The 22245-nt window shown below is 40.2% G+C and overlaps 1 pseudogene; it reads right to left on the bottom strand.

Moving 5' to 3' along the window:
- Positions 1-1052: 1052 nt before the first annotated feature.
- LOC100735911 (GTP-binding protein 4-like) lies at positions 1053-9617 on the bottom strand (annotated as a pseudogene).
- Between the last annotated feature and the right edge of the window lie 12628 nt (positions 9618-22245).

Here is a 22245-nt window from a genome sequence, read left to right as displayed (position 1 = left end):
TGCTGTCATTACTCCCAGTCCTTTTCAGTGGACAGAGCTAGGAAATACATCTTTCTGGAAATTTTTTTTAAATCACAGACTCATACTGATATTTCCAATTCAAATTTAACATTAAAGAAGATATATAAACCTCTCTATATATAGATATATCTAGAAAGACAGCAAGAGTGAGAAATCTTGTATTTTAACATTAACATGGTTATTTGCTTTTTTCTGTAATATATATACAATAGTTCAAAATAATATTGATATTAGTATTAACAATAAGATTATGTAATGCACAAAGTTTATGATTGCTTACAGCTTTATTTGTCCTTAGACTGTATCCTACCAAGACAGTCAAAATACTGCTTAAAAATGTAAAATCATTATTTACCCAATTTAGTTATAATATTAATTTGATATGTATTTAAAACAATGAATCAGTCACCATAGTTTAGTTGTTCAGTGTCTCCCAAAGTCCCATGTGTTAAAGGTTTGGTTCTTGTGTGGTGTTACTGGGCTGTGGGGGGACCTTTAAGAGACAGAATCTAGTGAGAGGTGTTTCAGTCACAGGAGGCACAGCACAGAATGGGACTGTAGAACTCCGGTTTCTTCCTCTCCTTCTCTTTTGCTTTCTAGACAAGAGGTAAATGGTTCTACTCCACTGTGTGTCATGACATGCAGCCTTCCTGTAGACCCAAAGCAACAGATTCATCCAAACGTGGCCTGGAATCCATAACTGTGAGCCAAAAGGAACCTTTTCTTTTTTTTTTTTTTTTTTCTTGTATCAAAACTATTTTCCTCTGGAGGTTTATTTTGAATAAACTATTTGAAGACAGATTACAACAACATATGACACCAAAAGACTAAAAAATACTTTAAGAGAGTATTTTAAAAACTGGGTCCTGACATAAATAGGATTTTTTCTAGTTCTGCAGGTCAGAGCTGGTAGCCTTCTGTATATACCACAAGATGAAGATGCTTTTCTCATTTAAAAAAATAGCTATTCATGTATGATAAGCCAAAGCTACCCCTTGCAAAGTAAAGTTCTTTCTTCATCAAAATCCCCAATAGTCATAAAAATAAGTCTTTCAGTTTGAACTTTGCATCAGCTCTTTAAAATACAGAAACAATATCCCATCAAAATATTTGTAATATTATGTACAGCTCTGTGGGGTTAATCACATTTTGAGCAACTAGCCCTTTAGTTATTTTCATTGTTTTTTTGGTTAACAGATTGTCCCAGTTTATGAAATCATGCCAAATGAAACAGGCAGTCACTGAGAAGCCGTGTCACTGAGAAGCACATTGTCTTCTGATCTTTTTACCAGCTTTCTCTTTCCAGAGAGTAAGTGCTGGGGCTTCATATCAAACACGTATCTATCTGCCTCCTCTGTCTTCCCCAAGTGATTTGTCTTCTTCTGAGCATCCTCCATCATAGTCTTAACTTTATTCAGCATCTTCACATCCCAAAGGCCAGAAGCATCACATGGAGTTCAACAGCAGCCCTGCCTCTGGGCTAAGAAGTGAGTGGAACACATTTCTCCTGCTGCCTTTTCCTAGAGACACTCTGAGACCTTCTTGCCTGGATTGTATAATGGGTGTTGTCTTTACCATCCACTACAATACCAGGACTTTACATCCCATTCTTCAAAACTGTGCACTGAATCTTCTGAACAGTTTGAGGGATCCTTGATTCCTAGTTGTTCCTTTCCTTGGGTTGCAGAATTCTCAGTTTCTTTTTTCTCTAATCTGTTTTGCCAGCTATCAGATCCCTGACCCGCGCCCAACGTGGGGCGCCACTTGATCCGGCCAGCGGGCCAGTTTGAGGGTCTCACCTGGAGAGGGGATCAGGGATGGGGGCAGGGCAAGAGAAAAGAGAGATGGAGACAGGATGCGATTCCAATCGAGTCTCGTTTATTTTCAAAATGGCTACAACTTTATATAGGGTGGGGGGCGGGCCAAGGGCAGGAAGAGGGCACAGAGTGTTATCTGATAGGTCATCATCACATCCGGATATATGATGTAAGCAGGAGAGGATTATGGGTAATGTAGGCAGACATAAGGATCATGGGAAATGTAGGCTGACACACAAAATGCCCTCAGGCGGGAGGGGCAGGGCAGCAGCAGCTATTTGAAGCCGCTCCCTACAGATCCCCATCATTTCTTCATCTTCACTTTTGGATTCATTGTCATACTGTCCAGCAGTCTACTCTTAACTCTTCTTTTTCTAACTCTCCCAATTTCATCATGATAGCAAAATCAATATCATCTCTACATTACAGTCTTTCCAGATCTCTGATATCTTGTGTTATTTTTTGGGTGAATTCATTAAATCTCAGAATTTTTGAAGAACCAAAGTATAATCATCACCCATTCCCAGTGTAAGATCTCCTTCCCTTTTTTTCTTGAGTCCCCAGTCTCTCTTCTCTTCCTGCATGCCACCACTCCTGGGGTGAAGGGAGTCCTCTCCTTATTGTCACTCTTGTTTGCTCTAGCTAAGTGCCATGTGTTCAGTATTTCATTCACTTTATTTCCTTTCATTTTGTTTTCACTCAATGAGCCAAAAGCCTATCATAAGCTTCTGTTTTAACTTTAATCATATGTTCCTCAATCAGGGTGCTGGGCTGTATAACAGTCTATAAATATTTCTGATCATCTTCAGGAAGTTCAGCTAGTATCTGTGTACCAGAAGTCCCCTCCTCCCCTAGATACTATACTTCAATTTGTGAGTGGCCCAGGTAATAGTTCTGGTTACAGTTCCTATTACTTTTGTCACTGTAATGCACAGCTGGTCACTATGATGTGTATCGTGAGAACCAGTCCTCACCTGACAAGCCATTCGGCCTGAGTACTTTCTGCTTGCTTATCCCGTATAAGCCCTATACCAGAGATTAGGACCTGATATTTTGGGAATGATCCTGATCAGTACCCATTTAAAAATAAATCTGCCTCCAATTCTGGGTGTCATTTCTGTTTCCGCTTGCTGTTGGCATCTGCGTGTCACATTGGTTTACTACAGCTGTAAGAGGTCTGCTGTAAGAGCTCTAATTGTTCTTTCAATTCATGACCACACTGCTCAGACAAATCTATCATATAAGAAACTGACGTGTGAAGGTGAGCCAAGGCTGTGATAGCTTGCATTTCATAGTATTTAGATCCTCTAAGGATGACCCAAAATCCCTGGATCTACATTCGGCCAACATTTAGATACTCATAATCCACTTCCCAGCAAACAGAGACTTAGCTGTTATGGTTGATACATTGTGTCCACTTGAGAAGTTTAGAAGTTTAACAGAGATTCATCAGAGAGCCAGGCCCTTTCTTTGTAAACATCCTCATCCTATACAAAAGGAGGGCACAGAGATTTTGTGAGTGCTACACCCACCCTGGAGGAGGGATGTGGCCTGTGTACAACATAAGGGAGTTGAAGAGGCCTTGAAGTGTTGTCCCAGTGCCCTGCCACCCTACCTTGGAGCCAGCTGATTATGGGCTGAAATCTCCACAAACACTGAGCTAAATAAGCTTTTCCTTCCTTAATTTTGGGTGTTGAATATTTTTTCCCAGCAATGAGAGAAAAGTAACAAAAACAGAATTTGGTACCAGGAGTGGTGACTACACCTGACCGTGTGGTTCACGAGCTTTTGGGAAAGGCTTGTGGGAAGAGTTTGGAAAGATTTGGAAATGTCATCTGAAGAAGTAGCCTTGGAACAGCTTAGCCTATTCTGTATGGGAAATTCTGATCAGACCGCAGAAGACCCCAAGGCTGATAGAAATCCTGCCAATAAAGATCAGGCTTAAGAGGTTTCTGCTGGAAAGGACTGCATAGGTTGTTGGAGTCCAGATGATGTGTGTCATGGCTTGGCAGAAAGTTTGTCTGTGTCCAGAGACTTTGCCTGAGACTAAGATTAAGGATGGTGGACTAATTAATCTGGCAGAAGACATTTCAAGGCAGTCAAATGTTGAGATAGTGGCATGGCTATTGTTGGGGCTTCTAGCCAGATTTATGTTGTGAATCAACAGCAAAAAGCCCAGCAGGATGATTTAAAACTTCACGAGTTTGGCCAGAAAGGAAGCCCCAGTAAAGCTGTGGACTGTAAAGACGGAGCTGAGATCTCCATTTCTGAGAAGGAACAGGAGAATAGAAAGATGACCTGAAGGCATCATAGAAAGTGGCAAGTCTCAAGTCTTTGCATCTTCAAACCTACAAAAGTGGAAGACTTTGCTTTGAGGTGAAAGCCACAGAGCACCATATTCCAGAATGGCGGCAGCACAGAAAATTCATTTCTTAGACTTGGATACAGAGTGCCCAGCAATCCAGGCCCTTGACCCCTATAGCTAACAGCAGAAAACCTGCCTGCCATTACAACTGACAACAGATCTCAGCATCATCCAAGTGGTGCTGGTTTTTGGTGCATACAGAATACAAAAGTTCTTAGGTTAAAAAGGCTTCCACTCAAATTTCAGAAGGCCTGGGAGGTCAGGCAGTGTGATCCCCTTAGAGAGTAATGTGTGAAGCTGTGAGTGTGAAGCCAAAGGTGCAAGGGAGAACCCAGAAGTTTGGAAAAGTAAGCAACATGGATCATCTAAGGAAACCTGCAAGGAATGACCACATCAGCCTAAGAGAAAAGTCATGGGAGCTACAACCACCAAAAGTGCCACAGAGGTGGAACCCCATAAGCCCTTTAGAGCTCACAGTTTGTGACTAATTGCTTCAGATGCTGGACTTGCAACTAGAAAATTTAACATTTACCCTGCTGGATTTTGGACTTGCTTTGATTACAATGCTTTGTATCCCCATTTGTACCTTTTGGAATAGGAATGTTTGTCTTGTGCCACTGCATATTGAAAGTGTTTAACTTTGTTTTCATTTGTACAAGGCCTTACAGCTAAGTGTTTGCCTTCCATCTTAGAGGGAATTTGAATCTTTTAGCAATGCTGAAACTATTATGAATTTAGCAACTCTTGCAGATGAATTAAATGCCTTTTGCCTAAAGGGATATGTACGAATCTTTGGGAATCCAAGGATAAAATATTATATTTATAACATAATATAATGTTGATAATGCTTGTTAAGGATTTTTAAAAAATTTTTATTTAAAGAAAGACTAAGCAAAACAGAAAATAGGTAGAAATAATACATACGTTCAGAGAAAAGAATTAAAATTAAGAAATCACAAGTTGATGTTTACATATTGTTTTACAAATAGTTGTTCCATGTACAAGAGTGGAATATGTAAAGTGGGAATTCAAACAGCGAGACTGCAAACAGTTCTGTTCAACTGTCCAACAAAAACTTAGTAACATGGTTGTTAATCCTATACACTTAAACATACATGAAGTTATCCATATCTTCATTTATGTTTAGATTAAACAAACTAAAGCAGGTTAAAATCATTCTGAACAAAGAATAATAGTATTGCTGGATTTCACATCATGACACTCTGTGATCAGCACTGGGTACTGTAGTGCCTTTTTTTAAAAATTTAATTTAAAGAAAGACTAAACAAAACAGAAAACAGGTAGAAATAATACATAATTTCAAAGAAAAAATAAACAGTAAGAGATCACTAGTTGATGATTATAGATTGTCTTCTTACAAATAGTTATTCAAGGTACGAAAGTGGAGTATATAAAGTGAGGATTCAAACAGAAAGACTGTAACCAGTTCTGTTCAACTATCCAACAAAAACTTAGAAATATGATTATCAATCTTATACACTTAAACATACATGCAGTTATCCATATCTTCAATTATGTTGACATTGAATAAACCCAAGCAGGCTAATATCACTCTGAACAAAGAATATTACTATTGCTGGGTTTCACATTATGACACTCCAGGATCAGCACTGGGTATTTTAGTGTCTCTTTTTCTTCAAAGTATCTGTTCATTTCATCATGTGTCATAAGATCTGTTCTCATAAACTGTTTACAGATTCTACACATGCATAAGTCTTAACATGTATTTCTATCTTTTCTATATTAGAGGGAGAAACAAAATAAAGCATGGCAAAACCAAACATATTCCTATAAACACATGAAATGAAATAAACAAATAAGACCATTGTACAAAGAGTTCTACCATGGTTCCTGTGTTGTCTCTTGTTATAGACAAGAGGCAATAGCCAATATAGTTGGCTATATCATCAGGCATAGTATAATTGAATATAAAGTACATAACAGTATTAATAAAACTCAACTTTGTATATAGTATAGAACTTCAAAAACTGGCAGTTATCAAACGAGAATGTGTATCGTAGAGTCTTGTCATCTTTAGTGTAGTTGCCTGTACTCTCAGACTTGATACTATCAATTATATCAATTTTGAATAAAATCTTCTCTGCCTCATTTGTTACGCTCTTTTTTTTGCCATCAGTTGTCTACTTATCTTCTTCATCCTGTTTTCTGCTCCACTCATTGAGGCCTCTCTGCCACTGTCCCTGAAATCCTAGTACTTTTCTCTCTCTCTAGAATGCCCTGCAGTATTCTCTGTAGACTTGGATTGGTGGTTGCAAATTTCCCAAGTTCCTCTTTGTCTTGGAAGCATCTTGTTTCTCCATTAATTTCTAGAGACAGTTTATCAGGGTATATCAATCGGGATGGAGGTTATTTTCTTTCAGGGCATGGAATATTTTGCTCCAGGCTCTTCTTGTCTTGATGATTTGTGTTGAGAAGTCTGCTGTTATTCTGATGGGCACTCCTCTATAGGTTATCTGTTTCTTGTCTCTAATAGCTCTTAATATTCTGTTCTTATATTGAATTTCTGGGATCTTGATTATTATATGTCTGGGTGTAGCTCTGTTTTGGTTGTAGGTGGCTGGAATTATGTATGCCTCATATATCAGAATATCATTTCCTTTTCCTATGTTTGGGAAGTTTTCCTTAATTATTTCTGTGAATAACCTTTGTAGTTCCTTTGTTTGTACCCCAGCTTCTTCATTCACATTCTTTATTCTCAAGTTATAGATCCTTTATCATCTTCTAGCCTTTGTATTGTTACTGCTTGTTTCCTTGTTATTTTTAAAAAGTTTTCCCTTTCATATTCCCACATTGCAAAATTGTCCTCCAGTTTGGATAATCTATCCTTAGTTTCTTTCAAGCTGATTTGCCATCTTTCCATAGAATTTTTAATTTCCTGGTGATCTCTTTGAGTTTGCTTCATGTATTCTTCTATTTTTTTTATATTCTTCATCCAATGGTTCTCTCCTTTGTTTAAGTTCCTCTCTTCTTCCATCTGTGTCTGTTTGAGTATATCTTTAATTAATTTCCTTATATCTTGCTTTATTTGGCTAACTATTTCACTTTTGAACTCATCTATGAGGTCCCAAATATATCACTTTATGTCCACTGGTGCCATGTCTGATATTGCATGTTTGCTGTCCTCATTCTCCTTTGTATTTACCTGTCTTGGGTCAATGTTCTCAGGCTTGGGACCTGGGGACTTTTTGTTGTTGCTTCCTCTTCCCATCTTTTTTGCTTCTTCCAGGAGGCCCCGGTTTCTTTTTGTTGGTTACAATTCTTCTGAAGCACGCTGGCTAAATGACCCTTCCCACTGCAGTGTGCTAGTGAGTTGCAGACAGGGACAGTGTATGCTGGCTTCTCCCCTTCAGATCAGTCAAGTGCTGTGGCCTGCACTGTTTTACTTTGTGTCACCTCTTCTCCGGGTGGCAGCAGCTGGAGCATGGAGGTGGCAGCGGCGGCAGCGGACTTTGCGCACCACCTCCCCTCCAGGTCGGGCAGCCGTGACTGGGTCAGGGGCAAGGGCAGCCAGTGGGGGCCCAGCCATGCCAGGCCCACAGTGACAGGTCTTACTGGCAGCCCAGAGGCACCGCGGGCAGTGGCTGGAGTGCGGCAGTGCGGCGATCAGTCAAGTTGCTATAACATTTCTTTGCACCACCTCCCCTCCAGGTCAGTCAAGCTGCTGTGGCCTGCACTGTCAGTCAAATTTCTGAGATTTCACTGGGTTAGTGTGGTTAGTATGCGCCACCACTGTAGGGGCTTGATTTCAAATAACCTATTGGGTCTCAGCCAAGTCACATGACCCAGGCCTAGCTCACTCCACCAATCCCATTTGGGAAGTGAGCATTGCCTGAAGTCGCTGCTGCCCCCTGTATTTGCCAGTCCTGCCCGATCCCAGAATGTCGTCCACCAGAGCCCCTCTATTTATGGAATGGCTCCACTCCCATCACTCACCACAGGTCGATGTAGGCACCCTGCCAACTCAGCTCTCCCTTTGGCTCACCGGCCTCTGAATTCAATGTCGAAGCAGTGGGACCTTGGACAGCTCAGCAAGTCATGGCAGGACCTTGGCAAGCTGTGGCAAAACCTCGCCAAGCTGGGTGGGACCTTGGCAAGCCATGGTGGGACCTCAGCAAGCTGCAGCGGGACCACAGGACCTCGGATGGTCAGCAAGTTGCCTTAATTTCTTCTTGGGATGAGAGAATTCATCTCCCTCTGTTTGTGGCTCCTCACTCTGTATTGTGTTGAATTCTAAGTTGACTATCTCAAAAAGCCTCTGTAGCCAGTTGTTATCTATCCACCATCTTGCTCCTCCCCGGTTCTTAAGGATTGTTAAGCTGTGTTATAATTTTCAAGTTGCAAAATGTTAAAAAATAAGCATGCCTTTGTATCTGGAGGCTGGCTTAAAGAAATATGTCTGTTTATCAAGTTGAAAAGGGGTGGACTGTTATGGTTGATACACTGGGAGAAGTTTAGAAGTTTAACTGAGAACCTCAGCAGGTAGCCAGGATCCTTACTTTGTAAATATCCTCATCTTGTGCAAGAGGAGGGCACAGAGACTTTGTGAGTGCTACACCCACCCTGGAGCAGGGAGGTGGCCTGTGCACAATATAAGCAAGGAGAAGAGGCTTGTTCTCCTCTTTTGCTCTGGCTGCTGCCTTGAAGTATTGCCCCAGTGCCATGCCACCCTGCCTTGGAGCCAGCTGATTATGGACTAAAATCTCAACAAACAGTGAGCTAAATGAATCTCTCTTTCCTTAATTTGGGTGTTGGATATATTGTCCCAGCAATGAGAGAAAACTAACAAAGACATAGCTGAACACCCACACATGTTCTCATCACCTTGTTGATGAAGCTGGATTCCTAACAATTGGCCACTGACACAGAAGCAGAGCCCTTGTATTTGGATCAGTGGCTGGCAGGTGAATATATGCAGATGCACTTGTTCCAAATACTTCAAACTCTGTTTCTGTCTCCTGATAATAGTCCATTTCTGCCCAAGGGTGGGTCCATTTCAGCTGCTTGCAGAAGTAGAGAGAATCACCATATTTCATTAGCCACACATAATCTTTAGCAACCTTGTCCACTAAATTTTTGGCAATATTTATTTTTCCTGGACCCAACTTGTAGTGATCCTTAGCATAGAGAATGTTCATCAGATCAGCATAAAATGGACAGACATCATCTAATATGGGAAAACCTGTTAGAGTCTGAGTCATGCTAATTCTGCTGAATAAATTTGACATTTCTCATGTAAAAATGTGTAATGCAATGAATTTGATAGTGTTTATGAATAACTATTGCAGTCTTTCATTGAGTCTTTGATAATGCTGGGTCAGTAAGTCATTGGCAGATGGCACCACTGTAATCTCCTTAAAGTTGTAGTGTACCATGCTGCTGGTGGGCAACACTAGAGATCTTTTCTTCTTATTAAGTTTATTGCCTTCAGTGCCTAATTATAGTTACAGGAAGCTGAGACACAGCATTTATTTTCTTTTTTTAATTTTTAGAAGTTACTTTTTCCTTTTTAATGTAATTTTATCTTTTGGATATGTAAAATATCAGTAAGACATCGAGTTTAATACTGTAAGTTCACTCTAGACAGGTATTGTTGAACCTTTTAGAGCTTTTTAGTGATGCAAACAGTCTGCTGTGGTATGTGTGTCATTGGTTCATTACCACTGCTCTAGAATAATCACTTCCATCCGCCTGCATTTGCTTTTGTTGTTTCTTCTACCAAATGTAAGCAGATTGTTGTCTCTTTTAACCCTAGCCCTGAGGAAAGACGTCACTGTGAGACCTGACACACAGTGCTCTGGCTGCTGCCGCCCTAGTAAACCATGAGCTGTGCCCACTTATCTCCCCTGTTAAATGCCTTGTGGTTACACATGAAAGAATCAGGCCAGGATACAGCTCAGTGGTGCAGTGCCTGTCTGGCATGTGCAAGGTCCTGAATTTGATTCCTGGTACCAAAAAAAAAAAAAGGGTCCAAATTTGTCTTTTCTACAGTTAAATTCATTATGTATAAATCAAAGCATTAACTTTCTCCTTAAACTAAGTCTCACAACAGACTTCCTGACTTCTGTTCTCAGTGTTTCAATTCTCCTAACCATTCAAGTATCAAGACTAGTCAAGTCTGGACTTCTTCATTTTATTTGGTCTTCATACCCTGTCAATCACCAAAGCATGCGGTTATACATTCAGCTGAAAGCAACATGTTTGCACGTGAATTATGTGCCAACATGATTTTCTGTGATTCCAAGGGATGTATACATCGCAATGGAGAAAAAGCAAGAATAAATAAGTGACCCGAGTAAGGTTTAAAGTTGATACAGGCAGGAGATGGTTTGGGAGAACAAAATGAGTATAGAAATTCCAAATGAAACAGGACTAGAGACGATCTTTTAGCTGTGTTTGAGGGGCAAGTAAGAGTTTTGTCATGAGGAAAACGGGACAGAGATGGGGAAAAGCGCACATGTGCAGAGGAAGCCTGCTGGTAAATGAGAGCAGCATGTGCCAAGAACTGCAGGTTTCAATATGCTTAGCGTATTGGAGTTTGGCAGAAGAAAGACACATGGTGAAGAATTTTGTCTACTCATCATGCTATGGATGAATTTTCTTTTCCTTTTTCAAAAACTCAAACTCTCAGAGAAGATCTCAAAGGATTTTAAAACGTGGGTTGATGTCATCAGAATTACTTTTTAAAAGATCACCCTGGGCTTGGAGATGTAGCACATTTGGTAACGCACTTTCCTAATGTGCACAAAGCCCTGTGTTCAGTCCCCAACACTGCAAAAAAACAAAAACAAACAAACAAACAAAAACCAAAGAAACCTCCTGAGGTGGAGGGCATATATTTTAGGTGGCATTATTGGTCAAAAAGAAAATTATATAGCAACAATTTGCTCCATTTTAAATGTGAAGATTAGAATGCATCAAAACCTGAATGTTATATCTGCAGTTTATTATACATTTACAATGTTACCTCATTTTTTTGCTTGTAATGACTGCTACATTGTATCAACTTGAAAAGTTTAGAAGTTGAAGTAAGCAACTCAGCAAGGGGCGGGGCTCCTCACTTTGTAACATCCTCATCCTGTGCAAGAAGAAGGCAAAGAGATGGTGTGAGTGCTACACCACCTCCACAACCCATAACCTGTTTACAGTGTAAGGGAGGAAAAAAGGCTTGCTCTGCCCCCCACCTTTATTCTTGTTGCTTTTGCTGTTTTTTACTATCTGGAACTGTTGCCCCTGTGCCATAGCAACCTGCCTTGGAGCCAGCTGATTATAGTCTGAAACCTCCACAAACTGAGCTAAATAAACTTTTCCTTCCTTAATTTGGGGTGTTTGGTATTTTGTCTCAGCAACAAGAGTAAAGTAACTGAGACATTACTGAAAGGGTTTTGGCCTAGACAGGACACTGTAGCCAGGAAAGCCACAACCGGAAGCAGGAAGCCCCATCTCCCCTGCCCCTAGGAAGTTACCTGTGATGCCATCTTCCCGCCCCTGGAAATTTACATATGGTGCCAAACCTAGGACCAATGGGCTACCTGTGCATCCCTAATGCCCGCCTTAGGTTCCACCCCAAACCGAGGCTATTTACAGGCCCCCACGCCACGTGTCCGCCCGAGAGATTGCCAGTCGCCAGCGGTGGGGGTGCTGGTCATCTCTCTCCGTGTTCTCAGAATAAAGCCCTCTTTTTATTTTATATTTCTCATCTTTTGGAAATATTTTTCATCTTTTGGAAATAATCCTAGCAATTACTTAACACACTTTTTGCAACATTTGAAACATTTGATAAAGAATTCTTTTGAAAACATTATTACCTATAGGATTATTAGTAATTCTGTTACTCATATCAGTTAACTACTATCATAACTTCTTATGGACCATAATAAATTAAGATAAATAATTTATGTTTTTTGAAACTACATATGTTGTTAAGCTAAGGTTTCCTGTCACCTAAATACAACATCGTCTCTAGCTTACACAGGAATCTTACTGAGTTGTGTACATAGTAACCGGACCCGCCCAGCCACAAACTACAGTTCGTGTGTAAGCAATTGTGCGGCTAAAGATGCTGCTCTCTTCAGTCACTGCACTGAGCATGAGACAGCCTGGAATACAGTCAGCACTTGCACACTGGCTGTGATTCTTGTAAACATATATTCCTAACTATAAGATGTTGGAGAAATGTCACAGCATGAATAAATCTGTGCAAAAATATCTTCATTTTTCTCTATAGATCATTTTAATTTGTATCTTAAGCAACATTGTAGGTTACTGTATTTTTTATTTAAGGGTTGTTTTTTTTTTATCAGTACTGGGAATCGAACTCATGACCATGCACTTGCAAGGCAGGTACTTATGCCACTGAGCTAAATCCCCAGCTCCTGTATTTTTTATTTAACAAATAAATACCTGTAAAAAATTATCCACATGTTTCTCTAAACATTTTAATTTTCTGTTAAATAGGTTAATATATGCAGATATGTTAGAGGGTGATAAATTAAGGATGGGATGGCCCCAGTGGCATGAACTCGAGCTAAGCTACTGATCTACCTTTAGCCTACCTTATATATCCACATACTGGAAGTGAGAGAGGAGGCTTAAAGTCCCAAAGTATGTTTTTCAAACTTTATCAGATCCTAAAAAATGAATTAAGTTGACCTTTTGTTTACAACTTTCATACAACAGCTAAACCTAAGACAAAACCAAATCATACTATAAACATTCAAAAACATGTATTTCCCACCAATGTTACATCAGGGCTAAGCAAGAGAGGTGAGAAGGTGATATACATTTATTTGGTAAAACTTTGCCTCTTTTTTATATCTGAGATAGTTGCATAAAAATTGTACCATTATTTTTTTAAAAGTACAGATCACAAACAAGCAAAGAATACTAGAAAGTTCAGAAGTATAACTGAGAGAAAAGCAAAGGATTATACCATAAGGAAAGCAGTTATGAAAACTTCACTGTCTTACTTATTCCTGAAAACTTGCTATGGTAAATTTGGGGGGAAAGTATACTTAGAAAGATCTAGTTTAGTCAGGTCTGGTGGCACACATCTGTAATTACAGCACTCAGAAGGCTGAAGCAGGAGGATCTCTGGGAGTTTGAGGCTTGGGCTACACAGTGAGTTCAAGGCCAGCCTGCACTACATAGTGAGATGCTGTCTCAAACCAAACAAACAAACCAACAACAAAAAAGAAAGATCTGGGAGTTCAGAACTCAGAACCATGCCCCTGTTGAATTCAATTTTATCAAAAAGCTAACATGCAAAAAAAGCAACCCAGAGCCTCACAAAGTGTATTGAAAAATTTCAGTTTTGAGCAAATGAAACACAGATCAAATAAATTTGCCTCATGATTCCTTCCACTATCTAAAGTCTCATCCCTTTAATTTAATCACTGGAAAACAACTATGTAGGTTTTCATCTTTGTATCTGGATAATGAACCAACCCGTCCCAAACTCTCAAGCCTGTGTCTGGAGCTGCCGCTGAGCACTGGATAACACAGTGTGTGACACAACAGTCCCAACATGTTAGTCACAAAAGTCCAAGGATAGAAGTAAATCTAACAGGGGCTGGGGAGAGAGCTCAGAGGTGTAAGTGCCTGCCTGGCAACCACGAGGTCCTGAGGTTGATTCTGGGTACCAAAAAATTAAAAATTTAAAACATAAATGTAACAAAACTCCAAGGCTTTTAAAATTCGTGAGTAGTGAACAAAGGGCAGGCCAAATATGAGTAAGACAGTGTCTCTTTGGGAGAGATAAACTCATTGAGTTTTTTTTTAAATTTTATTTTAAAGAGGGTAGAATTAAACATAACAAAACAGAAGAAAACAGATCATAAGAAAACAATGTAGGAGACACAGAATTCAAAGCAAGTCAACCGGATATCTTCACTGTCTACCATATTGTGTCTTGTTTTCTTCCAAATAGTTACCCACATCTTCACATATAGTGAATTCATACAAAACAACATAGTATAAAAATGATCAGAACAGAGTGATGAAGGCACTTTAGGTCTTCAAGACCAGACAATAAGGAAGTCAACAATGGCTGGCATAGAGTCTCTCATTCTCTTTAAAATAGCGGTCCATACCTTTACATATGTTAAATTAAACAAAACAAAACAGACTAAAATCACTCCGAACAAAGAATAATAGTATTGTTGGATTTCACATCATGATGCTACAGAATCAGCACTGGGTACCATAGTGTCTCTTTTTCTTTAAAGTTTTCGTTCATTTCATCATGAATTATATAATCAGTTCTCATAAACTGTTTAAAAGTTCTATGCATGCATGAGTCTCTACATATATATCTATCCTTTCTGCATTACAGCAAAAAAACTAGACAAAACAAAAATTCTTAGAAAAACACAAAAGAAAGATATATAAAACCACAATAACAAGGTGATCTACAATGGTTACTATGATATCTCTTGGTCTCTTCAATAGAATTGTCTATATCATCAGGCATAATATAATTGAATATAGCACTACATACCAATATTAATAAAAACAAAACATTGGAAACATTATAAGACTTCAAAAGCAGATAACAGTCAAACTGAGTGGGTATCCTAATGAATCTTGTCATCTTCAGAGTATTTGCCTCTACTCTCAGACTTGATACTATCAAACATAACAGATTCAAATAAAATCAGTCGAGACAAACAGTGATCTAACAACCCAGATTCAAATAAGATCAGTCGAGACAAACAGTGATCTAACAACCCAGATTCAAATAAGATCAGTTATGATAAAATAGTGTAAGTTATACAGGGCTTCAGATTAAGTTAATAGGAAATTAAGGATGGTTACCATAGGATACCCTGCTATTTTTGGAATAATTGTCTGTGCCCTCAAGTCTAGTACAAGTAGACAGACTGGAACAGAATATAATCAAACTAAACAGAGTGATGAGAGCAATGTGGATTTTAAATCCTGACACATTATTAACAATGTCCTCTGCCTTCCTTTTTTAGACAGTTCCTCCCCTTTCACTTTCACAGGATGCACTGTACATTTTGGGTCGTGCTAACTCCTTCAGTTTTTAGATTAGGAGGGTAACCTGCCATTTACCTAAGTTGTCCTGAACCTTTTTACCCCTGGGATTGATCTTAAGTTGTATTCCTTTACCTACAAAAGCCTCAAGGTTTCCTTCATTATAGTTGAGTAGTTCTCCACTGCACAACAGTATCATGTCTTTCCAACCTATCTGCAGGTGCTGGATGAGCTGGCCCTTTTTTTCTCTGGTTCCCTGTCACACAGAGCATTGTTTTCTCATATTTGACTTTCAGATCATAAACCTTCCTTCAAGTTAATTATATTTTCTCTACAGATCATCTCGATGGACCGTATCTCTAGATCTACTCTTCCTGTGTTTCTTTTTGTTAGTGTATCAAGGCCATCTATGTTAGACGTTACAGTCAGATTTCTCTGCCTCATTTCTGCTATGCTATTTTTCTGCCATTGGTTGTCTACTTTTCTCCTTCATTCCACTGTCTACCCATTCATTGAGGCGTCTCTGCGACTGTTCCTGAAACCCTGGTGTGTTTTTTTTTCTCTCTCTCTCTCTCTCTCTAAAATGTCCTTAAGTATTTTTTGTAGGGTTGGATTGGTGGTCATGAACTCCCCCAGTTCCTCTTTGTCGTGGAAGCATCTTGTTTCTCCATTAATTTTGGTAGACAGTTTTGCAGGTGGCAAACCTGGGTTGGAGGTTATTTTCTTTCAGGGTTTGGAATACTTCACTCCAAGCTCTTCTTGATTTGATGCTTTGTGTCATGATTTTGATGGGTTTTCCTTTATAGGTGATCTGTTTCTTTTCTCTAATAGCTTTTAATCTGTTCTTGTGATGAATTTCTGGGATCTTGATTATTATATGTCTGGGTGTAGATCTGTTTTGGTTGTAGCTGGCTGGCATTCTGTATGCTTTATACATCTGAATATCATTTCCTTTTCCTATGCTTGGGAAGTTTTCCTTAATTATTTCTGTGAATAGCCTTGGTGTTTCCTTTGCATTTACCTCTGCTTCTTCACTCACATTTTTTGTTCTTAAGTTATAGATCCCCTTGTCTTCTAGCCTTTGTATTGTTACTGCCTGTTTCCTTGTTATTTTTAAGAGATCTTTCCTTTCATGATCACACATTGCAAACCTATCTTCAAGTTTTGTTAATCTGTCTTTAGTTCCTTTTAGGCAATCTTGCCAGCTTTCAATAGAGTTTTTAATTTACTGGTAATTTCTTTGAATCTGTTTCATGTATTCTGCTTTTTTTAAACATTCTTCATTGAATGTTTCTCTCCTTTTTCTGTGTTCTCCCACTCTTCCATCTGTGTCTTCTTGAGAGGTGCTTAGCATTTCTTTTATTAATCTTGTTATATCTTGCTTTACTTGTGTTGGCATTTCATTTTTGAGTTCATCTATAATGTTACAAAGATATTTCTTTATGTCAGATGATGCCGTGCCTGAGATTGCATGTTTGCTACCCTCGATCTCTTCTGTATTTACCTCTCCTGGACCCATATTCCCTGCGTTGGCTGCTGGGGGCTTTTTCTTATTTCTTTCTCTTGTCATGTTTCTGGTTTCTTCCATACAGGTATATAGTGGAGGTCCCAGCCCCTTTCCTTATTGGTTATGGTTCTTTTGAAGCGTGCTGGCTAAAGATTGCTGCCCTCCCCAACCTGCGAGCAACCAAGCAGAGGCAGTGTAGGCTGGCCCCTCCCCTCCAAGCCAATCAACCAGCCAGTGGGGGCCTTCACCACATTAGTGTGTGCCGTGCGGATGGAACCAGTTCAGGACAACTTTGGGGACTATTTCACCCCTGGCTATTGGGTCCCAGCCAGGAGCGTGACCCAGTCCAAGCAGATCCCACCAGTCTGCTCTGGGCAGGGAGTGACCAACTGAAGCCACTGCAGTTCCTTGTTCAGGCCTGTCCTGCCCAATTCCAATATGTCGTCCAGTCAGTCACCCCTCTCCCACGGGAGGACCAAATTCCAAGCACTCACCTCAGGAGGTGAGTGCAGGCCTCCACGCTGGCTCCATTCTCCATTGGGCTTGCCAACCCCCCACTTCAGTGTGACTGAGAGTCTTCCTTCCTGGGTCGTAAGAATCCCTCTCCTTTTGTCCAGTCTTCTCCATGGTGCTAAATTCTAGCATCTTTCTTCTGTGCTTCTTTACCATAGTAAAAAATGAGATGTTGACTAGCTCTTGGAGACTGGGATATTTTAATGAACAATGTATGTAGTTGATAATAGAAAAAATTCCAGTATTTTATTATGAAAGGTTCCAAATATAACAAAAAGTTGATGAAATTACATTATTCGTGTAGTCACTATGCAGATTTGATTAACATTTTCCTGTACTTGCTTTAATAGATAAATGATTCATTTCTCTTTCTGTCTACCCAGAAATCGACTTTATTTTCTTTATTCTCTTCAAAGTAAGTTAAAGTCATCAGTGCATCAGTTTCAAATATTCTAGATTGCCTATCAATAACTAGGATTCAGTATTTGTTTATGAGTTTTTAGGGAAAATTTTATACATAGCAAAATGCACAATTTTGTTTGTTTTCCTGAGGCAATGTCTTGATATATAGTTCAGGCTGGTCCTGATTACACTATGTAGCCCAGGTGGGCCTCATGTGTGTGATGATTCTCCTGCCTCAGCCTCCCAAATTCTGTGGCTACAGGTATATCCCATCATACATAGCTTAAAATTCATAAATGTACTATTTGAAAAGCCTTAGAAAGTATACACTGTGGCATTAATCTTTAATTTCTGATTAAAATGACTGCATTTTACATTGAGAACTGCATATGCCAGCAAAGTTCAGGGTTTTTCCCAAAAGCAAAATTTCAAAGATCATCTAAAGAATAAATTACAGGCTACCATCACCTATTCAATTATCTTCCCCATTTCTTAAGTAAATATATAGGCAGCAGAAAATTAGAAAATATGATCATAAGAATGATGCTTCTCATGACTGTCAAAATATAAAAATAACCTGGAATAAGCTTATAAGAGAAATATGTGACATAAGTAAAGGAAACTAAAAATCTTTACTGAAAGATAAAAGAGCATTTTAATGTGAAAAGAATGCTGTATTCTTCAGGGAAAATATTAAATATAGCAATATACTTTCTTCTCCACCCAGCTTAGTTTATAGGCATAAGACCATTCTCATATCAATAAAACACACACCACTGGGACTTTCCCTTTAAAAATGACAAGACATTTATGACAACAGGCTAATATTGAATAATAAGAGAGGACCTAAACTTTATTAAATAAGTACATGTGTAATATCAGAGTAGAAGATGATAGAACTGGGGATAAAGAGGTAATGATGGTGAGATGCGATCAGATACTGAACATCCTAAAGGCTGAAAAATACAGGCCACTGATGAATCAGCCACAGAGTATGAAACAGTAAGGACTCGAGGGTGATGTCAGACTTTTGGCTTGTGCTGTTTCCTGAGATGTGGAAGACAAGGGGTACAAATGCTATGGACTAGGGAAAGAAAGTCACGAGTTCCATTTTATTCATGCTGTTTTAGCCTGTTAAATGTCGAAGAGGATATACAAAGTAGGCAGTTGTATATTTTGGTGTGAAGTTGATGAAGCCCAGGCTAGAGCTGTAAATACAAGATAATGTCACCTAGGAAGTAACTATAAAGAAAAGAAAGCAAAGGGCCCAGAGCATAGAAGACAGAGATTAGTGCTGCCAACTCCATGCCAAGGTAGGACCCAGCTACACGGAGGGTAGGCAGAGGGCTGCCTCCAGCTATTCACCCCTTTGGGGAACTTCTTCATTGCAGACAGCCACCTTGCCCTTAGATGCAGCCGAAATACAGTGACAGAGCAGGGATGGGAGATATATATATATATATATATATGATTTCCATCACCTCACATATATACTTTTTAAAAAACCTTTCCTGCAAATTTCAACTATACATTATTAAGTATACATTCCTCATCCTATAACTGAAATCTTATGCCTGTTGACCAATATTTTCCCCACTACCCCTTCCTGTAGCAATTATCATTCTAGTCTCTGCTTTTGTGAATTTGATTTTTATAATATTCTGTTTAGAGTATACGATTGTGTAGCATTGCCTGTCTAGCTCTGGCCTATTTTGCTTTGCATAATGTCCTGTGTGTCCATCTGTACTGTCATGGCTACCAAAGTTTCTTTTCTTTTGCTTTCTTTCTGTCCTTCTTTCTCTTTCTCTCTTTCTTGTTATTTCTCTTTCTTGCCCTCCTTCCTTCCTTCCCTTCCTCCCTCTCTGTAGACTCTTTCTTACAGGGTAAAGGCGTGTTGGCTCCTAGCCCTGTGCACAAACAAATAAGGGCTGAAAGGAAGAGGTGAGGAAGCTGGGGTGGGTGGGAGTGGGTAGAGGTGGAGCCTCAGCATGGAGCGCTCTGAGGGCTCGAAGAACCCACTGCTGTGAAGCACAGGACATTGAGCCATTCGGACAATGTGGCCGCAGGGTTGGTGCAGTCATGTGGACCCTGGGGGAGAAGCCTGACTGGCATAGAAGGCACACTCATGCTCTAGGCAGCCTGATGGGAGAGGTGGATGGCAGTAAGACTGCTTTGAGGCCCTGCCCCAGGGCCAGGGTTCAAGAGATCAGACTGCTGGGACCTGCTTGGTCTACCAAGAAGCTCAGAGGCCAAGGTGAGCAGATGGGTGGCTGGCACAAAGAGTACTGGGAAGAGAAGCTCAGGCTGGCAGTTGCTGGAGCTCTCTGAATGCAGCAGCACCATAGACTGGACTCTGAATTTTTAGGTTCCAGAGAAGAGTGTCTACCAGAAGGCAGGGCTCTTTGGCTGCAGTCTGTCCCTGGAGGACAAGCCTGAAGGAGTCCAGGCTATGATGGGGAACAGGGCTCTGCTACCTCAGGCCATTCTGGGAGCAAAGCTCTGATGTCACTGGCTCAGCCTTAGAGACAGGACTCCAGAGGCCCTGGTTCTGTTGGTGAGCAGGACCGTGTCACCTCTGGCTCAGCCACAGGCAGGGCTGTGCTTCCCCCACACCCTCTGGAGGGCAGTGCTTAGCAGCTCAGTGTTGTGACAGTTCAGGAAGGTGGGAAGTCCCAGAACTGTGCTGAGTTCTAGAAACTTCAGCCAGCAAGGGCTGAAGTTCAGTGTGTCCAGAAAGGCCATACTTACCCAGTCCCAGCCCTTCCACCTCCTGTCATAATAACTGCTGCAGGATACTGGTGTACTGCATTTTTGGCTCTTGAAAGTTGAGAGTCTATAGGGATGGGATCTGGAACTCACCACAGGTGATTTCCCAGGCTGTTGTGCAACTCTATACAATGTCCTGATCAAATCACCTTATAGTCATAGCTCTGTGGGCAGAGCAGGCTCTTCTGGGTAGGACTGAGGTGGAGAGGCCACTTAATCTTTGGGCCTGCTAAATTCTGGGGAATGGGTAAGAAGTAAATCTGGGTTTAGGGTCCAATGGCAAAAGGCTGCAACAGTGGATATGAAGTCAGAGCTTGAAGTCTAGGAGAGACGCACACTAAGCCAGTCCAAAGGATGATGGATGGGTGACAAGTGGTGCCACATGTCCAGGAATGGGCTCACTTGATGGATGGGGGTTCTGGGGTCCATATATGCAGAGGTCAGAGCACCCTGGCCTCTCTAGATGGCGCTGCCCAGGCTCTGTCAAACCAGCACTCTCTGAGCCAGACTGCACCAGCACCCTGTTGGCAGCACGTCACTCTCTCGCCTGACGGGATGCTGACCAGGGCAGCAGGGTCAGCTACAAACTCTGGACTATAGAGCTTCTTTCTAGGGAGGCAACCAAACCCCATGTTTTGCCCCCTGGTACTAGGCCTGAGCTCCTCTGATGGGTTTTGGAACTGCGTGATCCCCATTAACCATTTGATATCTCTTTTTGGTGCATGACTTTCCACCTGGAGCCTGTTGAGTTGACAGAACACTGAATCCTGAGTGGCAGCTTCTGCACCGCCTTCTTGGGTCTTGTTACTGCTGGTCCTGGACACTCAGTCTGACTGTAGGGAAAGGCAGGCATCTCTTAGAACTGATTTTTCTTCATCTCAGTTTCGGTGTGCTTCATTTCTATTTTTGTCTCAATTGTTTTTTCCATGTTGAGGATCGAATCCAAGACCTTGCACACGCACTTTCATTGGCTACACCCCAACCTCTCAGGATGGTATTAAACTTCTCTTGCTTTCTTCTATGCCACACTGGTTGTTCAGAAGTACACAGTTTAATTTTCAAAAAGTTATGTTTTCCTAATTTCATCCTGTCCCTGATTTCTATTTTCGGGCTATTATGATTGGAAAAGATACTCAATATGGATTTAGTCTTCTTAAATTTGTTAAAGCTTATTTTGTAGCATAACATATCCTGGAGAATGCTTCATGTAAACTTAAAAGGAATATGTATTCTAGTGCCATGAAGTAGAATTTTCTGCAACTGTTAAGTCCATTTGATCTAAAATATAGTTCAAGTCCAGTGCTTCCTATGTTTGTGTCTGGATGGGCCATCCACTGTTGCAGGTGGGGTACCAAAGTGCTCAAGTGTTGTTGTGTTTCTATTTCTCACTTCAGTTCCGTTTATATTGCTTTATGAGTTTTGTTGCTGATGTTTGTGTGTAGTACATTATTTATAACATTATCCAGATGAACTGACCCCTTTAACAATATATAATGAATTATTTGTCTTGTGTTATGGTTTTTGATCTTAGGTCTGTTTTATCCAATACAACTATAACTACCCTTCATCTCTTCTGTTTTCTATTTTTTGAAATATTTTTTCCATTTCTTCAGTGTTACTCATGTGTGTTCTGAAAGCTAAAGTGAGTTGCTTGTAGGCAGAATATAGTTATGGTTTCTCTTTAAAAAGTGAATTCAGTCTATATATTTTAATTGTAAAATTTAGTCCCTTTGCATTTAAAGTAATTATTGAGCAATAAGGATGACATTTTTGCTAATTGCTTTCTAACTAATTTGTATTACTTTTATTCCTTTTTC

This window comes from Cavia porcellus, unplaced genomic scaffold (genome assembly GCF_034190915.1).
Source record: "Cavia porcellus strain 051 isolate PalLab524CR breed Dunkin Hartley unplaced genomic scaffold, mCavPor4.1 scaffold_17, whole genome shotgun sequence".
Lineage (NCBI taxonomy): Eukaryota > Metazoa > Chordata > Mammalia > Rodentia > Caviidae > Cavia > Cavia porcellus.
The sequence above is the reverse complement of the archived record's forward strand: the minus strand, read 5'-3'. Positions and strand labels throughout refer to the sequence as shown.